The sequence below is a fragment of the Arachis stenosperma genome, chromosome 10, assembly GCF_014773155.1.
Source record: "Arachis stenosperma cultivar V10309 chromosome 10, arast.V10309.gnm1.PFL2, whole genome shotgun sequence".
In the NCBI taxonomy this organism is placed as follows: domain Eukaryota; kingdom Viridiplantae; phylum Streptophyta; class Magnoliopsida; order Fabales; family Fabaceae; genus Arachis; species Arachis stenosperma.
This window is the reverse complement of record NC_080386.1, coordinates 111233243-111247225: the sequence shown is the minus strand read 5'-3', so window position 1 is coordinate 111247225 and position 13983 is coordinate 111233243.

Sequence of the window (13983 nt, the reverse complement as noted above, 5' to 3'; positions counted from 1 at the left end):
CCATTGCAACATTCACTAATTTTATTGACAGTAACGAATTAGTGGATATTGGAATGGTGGGGCGCCCTTTCATGTGGACAAATCGAAGACAAGGAGAGGATTTGGTGAAGGAGAAATTTGACCACTATTTAGTTGGGATGGAATGGAAGTTGAAGTTTCCGAATGCAGTGGTGCACAGGCTCACAGAGTCAGGCTCGGATCATGCTCCAATTTTGATGGAAACCGAACCTCAATCCTGGCATAGTAAAAAGCGGTTTAAATACTAGGAACGTTGGTGTGGAGAAGAGGATGTCAAGAGAATTGTCAGTGAAGTGTGGAGAATGGATGTTGTAGGCTCGGCTATGTTCTCCTTGGCCCAAAAGTTGAAAGTTTGTAGACATAGACTAGTTCAATGGCAAAAAACTCACAAAGCAAACTCTCGAAAAGAAATTGAGGACCTTCAAGCTAAACTAGAGGAGTTGCAGGTGGCTGGAATCAATGGGGGAGAGGAGCTTACCATTTTGGAGGAGAAGTTGGAGCTGGCATATTTGAAGGAAGAGAGTTATTGGCGAGAAAAATCTAGAGTCAAGTGGCTAAAAGAAGGAGATCAGAACACTAGATTCTTTCACCAGAAATTTCAATCAAGGATGCGAAGGAACAGAATTTGGAGATTAGTGGAGAGGGACAATGAGATTGTATCGAAACCGGAGGATATTGTAAAGGTAGCTGAAGACTACTTTTGCAATATTTTTACTTCTTCTTGTTCGGCTGATCCGAATCCATTCTTAGAGAATTTGGAGCCTAAGGTTACAACTTCCATGAACCGTAGGCTCCAAAGGCCAGTAATTATAGACGAGGTCAAAAGAGCTACATTTAGTGTTCATGCTTAGAGTGCTCCTGGTGATGACGAGTTTACAGCTAAGTTTTTTCACTTTTTCTGGAATATAGTTGGAGGTGACGTTTTTAAGGCAGTGAGAAGTTTCTTTCACAGTGGCAGAATTAAGAACTAGCTTTTAATTTAGTTGGGGATGTGTCACTGATATGGCAGGTGTTTTGCTTGTTAATACTTATGCCGAAAACTCATTGAAATGTTAGCATCTTATTATTATTATGACAAATTATTCTACCTTTAATTATGCTACTACAGGTTCTTTTTTACAATATTTTTTCCATCATATTGTTGGATGACAAAAATAGAGTTCTTGGTTTATGTTTATAACAAGACTACCAACTTCAACAATTCAAAATGACACTTTTTCTTTTGTTTACTTTACAATAACCCTAATCACATTAAAACATAATCATCCTCAAACCTTAAATACCAATATGAAAATAGCAACAAACATTATAAACAGAGCCAACAATAACATGTACAATTTATGGGTCCCAACTTCAGCTTCTAACTTTCCAATTCTCCAAGCCAAATTGACCCTCAGTTCATCAACATTCTCGGTAGTAGTCACCTTTTCACCGATGTCTTCTTCTCCAATGTCAGCCCAGACAAACAAACCACACCACCTTTTTACGTTGACATTGTAGTTAGGACACTCAAAGAATGGCTTGTTAGGGTTAGCCTCTATTGTGGACCACCGGAGAACAGGACGACAGCCACACCCACACCACTCTGGAACACTCGATGCTCTATTGATTCCTCTGGAGATCCTTCTATTTGACCGCATGGAACTCTGGCTTCTACTTGCACTCATGATCCTAAACCCAGAAAGCTACACAGTGAGGAAGAAGACGAAGAACCAGGAAAAATGGGTAGAAGAAGAAAAGGAAGAAGTTAGGGCAGAAATTTTAGTTATAAAAGGGGACAAGGACTAAATTGGAGCTAATCAAATTTATTGCCATGTCATCTAACCGTTGTTGGGTCTAGCGTGGCAAGAACTGGCCACATCACTGATGGTGTTAGTGCTCCGGTGACGAAAATTGGGAAAAAGACTAACGTGGTGTATTTTTTCTAATTTGAGGGACTAATTTAGTGCAATTGGGATCTCGAAAACTAAATCAGTGCAACTCTCTTTCTTATAATTAAGTACTTAGTAATTGTCTTAAAAGCCAATGACAATGGATAAGTAACATATTTATTTTTCTACAGGTAGATAATTTGTAAATATATTTTCGTAAATCATGCCTGTTTTTTCTAGACCATCAAAAACCTGAATATACTTTTCCTACCTAAAACAAAGCCATGTTATAGTGGACAAGCATCTTATCTTTGCAAACACATAGATCATGGTCCAAACGCTTTTTATGCCTCCGTGCCCAGTGATATTTTTAAGTAATTATTGTTATATTATTACATACTTTTGCTTAGAAATTATATTTGTAAATATTCATATTAATCTAAAATAATTTGTTATAATTTTCTTATATACAGAAAACATTAGTATACCATATTCTTGAAATGTAAATTATGTAATGACTATTTACATTTATTACAACGTTATATATCCTCAGTGGTATGATTTCTCCACGATATAAGAAAATATGCTTACGAATATCTCTCTTAGAACTTAAATTATTATTGTTGGTGGGTTCCCAACTTCAAGTGGGGCCATACAATCTTTTTCAAATAAAAATAAAATAAATAAAGAAAGAAAGTAGCTTTAAGCCACCGAGAGAGGGAGAAGAGAGAAAGAATTAAGCCTCTCACTTTTGAAACAAAGAAAATAGAGGGAAGAGAGAGTTCTTCGGCGTCGAGGGAGAAGAAGAAATTAGGAAAAAAGGGCAAGCCATTTTTTATCCGATTGAACCAGTAAATTTGCTCAATTTTTTATGAAATTTTAGTATGTTATTCCTGGTGTAAAGATGAACATTAGGATATAACTTGCTAGTTGTATTGCCTTCTCTTTTTCCTGATTTGAGATACCCACTTTGTGGAGGATTTATGTTGATTCTATAAGTTTTAATGATGTATTTTGTTGATTGTTGAGATGCCCTAGTGTCATTAGGAAGACTGTTTGTGTACCTATTATTCTGATAGTGAAAGATTTTTCTGGACTAGGTCCCGTGGGTTTTTTGTCTCTCTTTTGAGGGTTTTTCCACGTTAAAATTTTGGTGTCTGATTATTTAGTTTCTGCCATTATATTTGCTGCTTGGAGTATCCTTGGTATTGCCTATTTAATTACACAGGTTGTGAAAAAATTATTTTTGGTACTTCTGCTGTAGACATGTTCTTGTTTGAACCTTTGTTGAGTTTTCCCAACAAAGTGGTATCAGAACTCTGGTTATTTATTTCTGTGCTGGTTAAATGGAGGAAAATACTCATGGACCGAATATGGTCAAATTGAATTCCCAAAATTACTAGATTTGAAAGATCCTCATGGAAGATATGTTGTATAGCAAGGACTTGTATGATCCTGTGGAGTGGGATAAATCCAAAGGTACCAAATCCGATGCTAAATGGAAAAAGCTGAATCGGAAGGCAGTTGCTTTGATTAGGCAATGGCTTGATCTTAGCATGTATCCACATGTTGACACCGAAACAAATGCTGAGAAGATGTGGAACAATTTGAAGGAGTTATATGAGAGGAAGAATATGCAAAACAAATCATTCTTGATTAGGAAGCTTGTCAATATGAAGTATATTAATGTCAGAGCACTTGAGCATTTTTCAGGAGATGGTGAACCAACTGACAAATAATGAAATCACTTTGAATGATGAGTTGCAAGCTTTGTTATTGTTGAGGTTTTTGCCTGATAGTTGGGAAGTTTAGCTCCAAATGGAAAGTTGACGTTGTCAATGGTTAAAGAGAGCATGTTGAATGAAGAAGCCAGAAGAAGAGAGCGAGGTTTGACTAATGCCTCCTTCCAGTCAGAAGCACTTGTTTCAGAGTCACGGGGGAGAAGTGAATGTACAAAACCTCACAGTTCTGACAAGTCAGAGAGTCAAAGTAAGTCAAGAGAAAAGTACAAGCTAAGAAAGGAGTTCATTTGTCACCATTGTGGCAAGTTAGGGCATATCAAGAGGTATTGTAGGTTCTTGAAAAAAGAACAATCAAGGGGAAGAAACAAAGACAAAAGTAAAGATAGTGATGAAAAAATTGCTACTATTGTTTATGAAGATGTTCTTATCACATATGATGAAAATTATGTGAATATTGTCTATGATGATTCCACTTGGATTATGGACTCTGGTGCCTCATGTCATGTCACTTCGAAACGTGAATTTTTTACTTTCTATACTATTGGAAGTTTTGGAAAGATCAAATTGGAAGATAAAGGAGTGTGTGATATGATTGGTATGGGTGATATATGGCTTGAAACTAACATAGGATGCAAGTTGCAATTGAAGAATGTTAGGCATGCGCCAGATATGCAGTTCAATCTTATTTCAGTAAAGGCATTGGATCAAGACGGGTATTGCACTGCCTTTGGTAGTGGAAAATGCAAGATTACCAAAGGGGCTCTCATTGTTTCTATAGAAGATAATATCTCACTACTCTCTATCGGTTGCAAGCAAAGTTGTGCATAGAAGATGTGAATGTAGCTGATGATTCCTCTTTTGATTTGTGGCATATACGTCTTGGTCACTTGAGCGAGAAAGGACTAAGCGTCTTAGCCAAGAAGCACTCGCTTCCCGTGAAAGGTACAACTTTAAATACTTGCACTCATTGTTTTGTTGGAAAGCATGCTAGAGTATCATTTCATAGTTCTAGACCTCATAGGAGATCACATGTTCTAGATTTAGTTCACACTGATGTTTGCACTTTGGATGCTAAGACACTAGGTGGTGCATCATATTTTGTTACTTTTATTAATGATTATTCTCGAAAAGTGTGGGCTTTTGTTTTGAAATCTAAAGACCAGGTGCTCGATATCTTTAAACACTTTCATGCAAGTGATGAAAGAGAAACAGGAAGGAAATTGAAATGTGTTCGAGCAGATAATGGTGGTGAATATAGGGATCCGTTTGAAGAGTATTGTAAAGGACATGGGATCAAGCTTGAGAAGACAGTTCCTAAGACTCCTCAATATAATGGAGTTACAGAGAGAATGAATCGCACTATCAATGATAGAGTCAAGTGTATGCTCTCTCATGCAAAGTTGCCTAAATCCTTTTGGGGTGAAGCGATGAGGACTACAGTAGATCTGATCAACCTTTTTCCTTCAGTTCCACTAAATAGTGATGTTCCAGAGAAAGTTTGGAGAGGAAAAGATGTCTCCTATAGTCACTTGCGAGTGTTCGGCTGCAGAGCTTTTGTTCACATTTCAAGAGATGAAAGGTTCAAAGTTAATGGAAAGTCAAAGCAGTATATCTTCATGGGTTATGCTCACGAAGACTTTAGGTACATATTATGAGATCCGGTGAGCAAGAAGATAATTAAAAGCTGAGTTGTGATTTTTCTTGAAGACCAAACTATTGAAGACTTGGAGAAGACAGATAAGCCAACAATAACTGTTAGACGTTCTGCTGATGATGAACCTGGTCCTTCCACTAGACCTCCTGTTGATGGGGGAGATGTACAAGTTGATAATGATGGTGATGATTTGCATGATGAACCTACACCTCAACCTAAGGTGCCAGATGTTGAAATCCCACCTGAATCATTAGTTGAGCCTGAATTGAGAAGATCTACTAAAGAGCATCATCCTTCTCAAAAATACTCTACTCATGAGTATGTGATGAACACTAAAACTAGGGAGCCAGAGAGCTAGCAGAAAGCTATGTCTGATGAGCATAAGGAAGATTGGTTAAAGGCTATGCAAGAAGAAATGAAATCCTTGCATGAGAATCATACGTTTGAATTGGTAAGGTTACCGAAGGGTAAAAGAGCATTCAAGAATAAATGGGTGTTCAAATTGAAAGCGAATGAAAATGTCTCACGACCAAGGTACAAAGCTCGATTGGTTGTGAAAGGCTTTGAGCAAAAAAATGTATTGATTTTGAGGAGATTTTTTCTCCAGTCGTGACCCTCTAATAGGGTTGGAAAGTAGACATCCAAGGCTTTCCAGCAATATATAATAGTCCATACTTTGCGCGAAGATAGACGACGTAAACTGGCGTTTAACGCCAGTTCCATGTTGCAATCTGGCGTCCAGCGCCAGAAACACGTCACGAACCAGAGTTGAACGCCAGAAACACGTTACAACTTGGCGTTCAACTCCAGAAACAGCCCAGGCACGTGAGAAGCTTAAGTCTCAGCCCCAACACACACCAAATGGGCCCCAGAAGCGGATTTCTGCACTATCCATCTTAGTTTACTCATTCTCTGTAAACCTAGGTTACTAGTTTAGTATTTAAACAACTTTTAGAGACTTATTTTGTACCTCATGACATTTTTAGATCTGAATTTTATACTCTTTGACGGCATGAGTCTCTATACTCTATTGTTGGGGGTAAGGAGCTCTGTAGCGTCTCGATGAATTAATGCAATTATTTCTGTTTTCCTTTCAAATACGCTTGTTTCTATCTAAGATGTTCATTCGCGCTTAATTATGGAGAAGGTGATGATCCGTGACACTCATCACCTTCCTCAATCCATGAACGTATGTCTAATAACCACCTCCGTTCTACATCAGATTGAATGAGTATCTCTTAGATTCCTTAATCAGAATCTTCGTGGTATAAGCTAGGATTGATGGCGGCATTCATGAGAATCCGGAAAGTCTAAACCTTGTCTGTGGTATTCCGAGTAGGATTCAAGGATTGAATGACTGTGACGAGCTTCAAACTCGCGATTGTTGGGCGTGATGACAAACACAAAAGAATCAACGGATTCTATTCCGGCATGATCGAGAACCAACAGATGATTAGCCGTGCTGTGACAGAGCATTTGGACCATTTTCACTGAGAGGATGGGAAGTAGCCATTGACAACGGTGACACCCTACATACAGCTTGCCATTGAAGGAGCCTTGCATGTGGGAAGAGGAATACAAGAGGAAAGCTTAAATAAGAAGGACAAAGCATCTCCAAAACTCCAACATATTCTCCATTATTGCATAACAAGTAATTATTTCACGCTCTTTTATTTTTCTATTAATTCAAACTGATAATTATAATTGATATCCTGACTAAGAATAATAAAATAAACATAGCTTGCTTCAAACCAATAATCTTCGTGGGATCGACCCTTACTCACGTAAGGTATTACTTGGACGACCCAGTGCACTTGCTGGTTAGTGGTACGAAATCATAAGAAATCTTGATTTTGATATTGGGATTACAATTTTGTGCACCACCCTCTATTTGAGTTGTGCTTGGGTTGGCGGCTAACTTGAATTTAGAGGTTGAACAGCTTGATGTGAAGACTGCATTTTTTTACAGTGACATAGATAAAGAAATTTATATGGAGCAACCAGATGGTTTCGAGTTGAAGAAGAGCTTATATGGGCTGAAGCAAGCACCAAGACAGTGGTACACGAAGTTTGATTCCTTCATGGAAGGTCATAGGAATAGTAAGACTTCTTCTGATCATTGTGTGTATTTTAAAAAATTCTCTGATGGTGATTTTATAATTCTCTTACTTTATGTTGATTGTTGATCATGATACTAAGAAGATTGAAAGTCTTAAGAAAGATTTAAACAGATCCTTTACTATGAAGGATTTGGGTCCTGCAAAGAAAATCCTTGGCATGAGTATCACTCGTGACAGGAAGAATGGAAAACTGTGGTTGTCGCAGTAGAAGTACATTTAGAAGGTTTTAGAGAGGTTTAGCATGAGTAATTCCAAACCTGTTAGTACTCCACTTGCTTGTCATTTCAAGCTGAGTTTGCAGCAATGTCCTACAAGTGAGAAAGATAAAGTAGAAATGAAGAAGATTCCATATGCATCTGTAGTTGGCAGTTTGATGTATGCTATGATTTACACCAGGCCAGATATTGCTCATGTTGTTGGAGTTGTTAATTGGTTTCTCTCTAATCCTGGCAAAGAACACTGGCAAGCAGTGAAGTGGATTCTCATATACCTTAATGGTACTTCTAGAGTTTGCTTATGCTTTGGGAGTGGCCAACTTGTGTTGGATGATTATACAGATGAGGATATGGCTGGGGATCTTGATTCAAGAAAGTCTATTTCTGGTTATATGATGACTTTTGCAGGGGGAGCTGTATCGTGACAATCTCGACTTCAGAAATGTGTTGCTTTGTCTACTACAGAGGCAGAATACATTGCTGTTGTTGAAGCTTCTAAAGAACTCTTGTGGATGAAGAAATTTCTACAAGAGCTAGGCATCAATCAAGAGAAGTTTGTGTCTTTGTAACTTTCGCCTTGCTATTCCCACTCTGATAGAAGCCTTCTATCTTCAACCTGCAGAAAAAAGCCGATAGTAGTACAGTAAGTGACTGCTTTTAGCGACTTGATGAACTTTGTTCACGCAAGAGGCGAGCATTTTTCTCAAGGTTGTTTCTGGCTGCCCTACACACTTTATCCATTCGACACGATGCAATCAACAAGAATTGGTTAGGCATTAATTAAGAGAAGTTTGTGTTATTTTGTGACAGTCAGAGTGCTATCCATCTCAGCCAGAATCCGACGTTTCATTCCTAATCGAAGCACATAGAGGTGAGGTATCATTGGATACGTCAAGCGCTTGAGATGAAGTTATATGCACTTGAGAAGATCCATACTGCTCATAATGGTTCAGATATGATTACTAAGAGTTTACCTATAATGAATTTTGATTCCTGCAAAGAGAAAGCGGGCTTAGTGGAGCAGCCTATCATCACTTGAGTTGGTGAGGTGGACATTTGTTGGTGGGTCCCCAACCTCAAGTGGGACCCACACAACCTTTTTTAAATAAAAATAAAATAAAGAAAGAAAGTGGCTTTAAGCCACCGAGAGAGGGAGAAGAGAGAGAGAATTAAGCCTCTCACTTTTAAAACAAAGAAAACAGAGGGAAGAGAGGGTTCTTCGGCGTCGAAGGAGAAGAAGAAATTGGGAAAAAAGGGTATTACAATTACCAATGCCAAAATCAAAACAAGGACAAAAACGAATAAACCAATCAGGTTATTCACCTAGACAAATGAAGCACTTCACCATGCCTCACAAATCAATTCCCAAACAATACAAACTCTCCAAAAACAAAACAAACAAGACTCAAACAAACTGAAATGGTGCAGAGTTATCTTCCTAGTTTAAGACTTTCATAGGCTTTTTCTAAATATTCTCTCACAAGATCATATGTCTTTTTATTAGTGCTAGGAAGACTCAAAACTTAATATCAAGTATAAACCAAAATGAAGAAGAAAGACACTCAATTGTAAAATGTTTGATTTCTCTCCTTGGGTTTTCCCAAATCTGATTCTTCTTCTTATATCCAAAGACGAAGCTAATGCTAGTCATTGCAGTAGATTATTTTACATTGAAGACACGATAATTTTCTTTCTTTGTGCTGCTGCAAAATTTTTTTTAAAGGATGATACTTTCCTTTCTTCTAGTAGTATCACACCTCCAATAACTTCAAATCTTGTTATTAATGGATGATTCTTTCACAATCAAATAAGTATTAATGTTATTTTTAAATTTAAAGACTTTATAACACAAATAATTAAATCGTAATTATTTAATTATTTAATTTAAACTAATATTTATCATCACAAAAAATTGTAAAATCTTTTTCATATTCAACACATCTTTTTGGATGAACACTAAGTAAAACCAACACAACTTCAAAAGAGAGAAACAGAAGAGAATGGAACTTTTCCTTCAAGGTTAAGTGAGGTTGTATGCGTATTCAGTTTCAGGAAGAAAAATTCAGGGCTCTACTATATTCTTTTCCTTTTTCCAACAACAACAATGCTACTGCTAACTTTTTTTTTTTTGGTTTAATGATCCATTTAAAGTTTAGAAGGCACACTAATTTACTTTATCTTAAATTAAGTTTATAAAAAACACATTTTTTTAAATAATGGCTATCAATTGGTGTAATACGTAATTATGATGCAGTTGTGTGTTACTGTGATATTAGAGGCTAGGAGTAATTGCTCCCTACGGTTTGTACGCAACAGCAAGAAGACAAAAAGAATAGGAGAAAAGAAGAAAATGGAGCGAGTGACTAGAATATGGTAGGGGCGATTTGATGCATAGTGGGAGCGATTTGTGAGGGAGATAAAAAAAATTTTAGCCTTAGCGGCTATAAGTCTCAAATTTTGTTATCTCCCTTACAAATTACCCCCACCATGCATCAAATCACCCCACCCTAATTTTCTTCTTTTCTACTTTTTTTTTGTCTTCCTGCTGCAGTTTATAAATCGCGGGAAACGATTTCTGCTAGATTTCAATATCGCAGTAAAACACACAGCTGCATCATAATCACGCATTACACCAAATATCATCCAATATTCAAAAAAATTAACCTATAAAAATATTTTAATAATTTAATTTGATACACAGTTATCAGTGTAAAAATAGGCATAAAAAAAATATACATGTGCATCCAATCATATAACGTTATGTTAGTAAAAATAATTATTTTTTATATTAACTATGTGAATAATCATCTACAAAAATAAATATGATTTGATAACTGTATAAAATATTTTATATTGTGAATGTATCAAAATTAAATTTATATTTTATACATCTTTTAATACATTAATTTTTATTTCTACAAAATTTAAAATTAAATTACTAATTGAAATTAATAAATCTACATGTCAAAAGTTAATTGAAACATAACATGAGTGTGCAATATCCTCAAAAGTCAAATTTTCACAAATTATAAAAATTAGTAAAATCTATAACTACCTAGCTCAAGTAAACAATAATAAAACCTAAAATATATCAAATTCATTCATGAGAAATATCACTACTAGAAAACTAATTATTACAGACGGATATTTTCAACGGATTTTATCCCACGGAAATACAGACAAAATTTCAGAGGGATTTTTTGGTCGAAAAACAAAAAATGAATTAGCATAAATTACAGACGGAAAAGAGAGTCCGTCGATAATTCTATCTGTAAAATTAGTTTTTTTTGTGAAAAATAATTACAGACGAATTTTCCGTCTGTAATTAAATAAACAAAGTGCTGCATTTTGTTAAATTATTACAGATAGAAAATCCGTCTGTAATTTAAAATTTTCTGACAGAAATATATTAGAATAAGGAGATGGGTCATTTTACTCCCGAATACTTCATTTCACTTTTTTTCACATCTCCGTGAATTACTCCGTTGAACCCACATGCCTTCTCTCTCTCTCTCTCTCTCTCCATTGAAGCTCCATTGAAGATGTGACGTCCTCCAGTGTCGCCACCACCGCCGCCGACGCGGCTCGCGTCGCACAAGCTTCTTCCACTGCCGCTCTCAATGCATTTGCTCCTTTCATTGTCACATGAGTTCTCTCGGCCGTGCTCTTGTCTTACGAGCTCCCTCCGCCACCGCTCTCGCGCTGCTTCTTCTCTCCTCGCCGGAGGTTTGTCATCGTCTCTTCTCGTCGCTGTTCGTTCAGGTAGGCCTCCGCTTCCTTCTCGTCCCTAGCACTAATCCTTCCATTGTGATTCTGTTCCGATTTCATTATCCCTAGCCCTAACCCTGTCCCTTCCCTGTTTTTCTTAACCCTAATTCTCGTCCCTTAACCCTAATTTTTCGTTTGTTCTCTCTGGGTTTAGAATTATGTTATGTGGATCGATTTTAATCCTAATTTATTTTTTTCAGGTCCGCTGAAGGTTACACCATTTATGGTTGAGTGAAGATCCTCAGCAGTATGCTTTGTTTTTCTTTTTTGTCATTCTGATTTTTATTTTCTTACTTTTTAGTTAATTCAAAATCTAAAGACTCATCTTTGAATTTTCACCTCTATTTTTACCAAAGTCACACCTGCATTTAAATACTATCTCAATTCTGAGGACAAAAAATACAAACACATTAAGATGCATAAACCTGACATATATCACACTTGATTGAAATAGTTCACAGATGGTTGCTTTATATAGAGTTGTGCATTTAGGAGGAGAGGTTAATGCATTAATTTTCACTTAGGTAAGATCCTGTTGGATAGATATGACTTAAAGAATCTTCAATTGAAATGGTTGAAAGAACAGATGGGACTGGTAAGTCAAGAACCAGCACTATTTGCCACAACAATAGCTAGCAACATCTTATTTGGAAAAGAAGGTGCTGACATGGATCAAATCATACAAGCTGCCAAGGCTGCAAATGCTCATTCCTTCATTGAAGGATTACCTGATGGTTATAATACTTAGGTGTGTTCACAACACGATTAATTGAGTAAGACTACACTTCAGTTCCTCATGATTAAGATATATACATTTTAATCCTCAAAAGGAACTAGAGTGTTAAAACAAAAATCTTTCGGTAACTAAAGTGTAGATCTAAAACACTTTGATATCAGAAAATATGCATTCAAATTTAAAGCCCGATAGTTTGTTTCTAACACAGGTTGGAGAAGGTGGCACCCAACTTTCTGGAGGACAGAAGCAGAGAATTGCTATAGCTGATTGGGAGTAGCAAAGGTGGTTGAGAATGACATGTTTGTTTTGATGAACAAAGAACGAACATGTATGCTCTCTATGCTCCCATCCTTTTCATTCTCTCTTTCCCCTTTGTTTAATTTTGATTATTGCTTGTTCTCTACTGCAATTAAAATGAAGCTAAGCTAAGCTAAGCTAAAATATTGTAAGTAATGCTTTATAATCTCTTTTTGACACTTTTTTTGTTGGCATTATGCTTTATTTTTTTTTTTGCTGTTGTAAAGATTACTTTTTTATTCAGAAATTGAATACCGTTGTCTGTACTTCACTTATGGATACTGCTTTGGTGTGGAGTTGACTATTGATAACATCATAGCTGAGTACTTCTATGACAGATTCAATCTCAAGCTGCACACTGCTGGGATCATTGCTGCCAGTTTCGGATTGGCGAATCTTTTCTCCAGGCCTAGTGGAGGGTTCATACTGCTTTGGACATAACTTCTTAGGTGATTTTACATATAATTGAAGAAGTTGAGAATGTATGAAGCTGAAAATCAGATTTATTGATTTTTTTAATTAGGATTATTTTTGAAAATCAGATTTTTCTGGCAACATAAGCTGAAACAAGAACACTCTTAGTGGCAGTAGTTGTTGTTAGTAATAAAAAAGTAGTAATTGTTGTTAATAATAAAAAATGTTTAATGTTTGATTATTTATTTCATCTCGAGAATGCAATGCACTATGTTGGGACTTTGGAAGATGGAACCAAGTTTGATTTCAGTGGGGATAAAGATCAACCTATAAAGTTCACTCTTGGTCAAGGTATTTATTAAAGCAAGTACTGCTTGTTTTTTGATGCCTTGTTTTTCTTGAACAATCAATACATGACTACATAAATTTTTGTCTGATGGTAAAGAAGCTCAGTTTATCATATAAGGATGCAATTTAAGTTCGAATTTTAGTTTACAGTTTTTAATAGGTACATTTTGAAAAAGAATGAGAGTACGATTATAGCTTTGATAACATCTATGTGGCTGACTTCATGGGTCTAGACTCTGCTGCTTTCACCTGGCTGCCTCAACCTCAGCCTCACACCAATTTCAAGCCTCATTCTTCCAATATCAGGTGGGTGTTTTTGGGTTTTGTTTTGTTCTTCAACTTTCTCTTTTGTTTCAAGTTTCAACCCAAGTTTAAAAGCAGGGAATTCTATGGATTTTTTCCCGGATCATCACATAACTGCTTCATGATTGCAGCTTGGAAATGGAATACTCAGTGGATTTAATTGTGCTGGAAAGTGGCCCTTCAAAGCGGTAATATCTATTTTCTTCTAAAATCCTTCCTTCTAAATAGTTTAGCAACTATTATTCATAATTTGGCATTTTCATCATGTAATGATATTTAGAAATTTTGTATCATATGCAGCTTGGCCCTGGTCTTCTATTTGTTTTCATCAATTGTGAGGGGAAACTGTAATGACTTGTATATTAGGCAATGTGATTTATGAATAGTATAAGACATATTTGATCATATAAACTGAATTTTGAAAAAAAAATCTATCATTATCAGGATGAGAAAGGATTTGAAATTTTCTAAGGTATTAAAAATGAATCAAGCAAAGA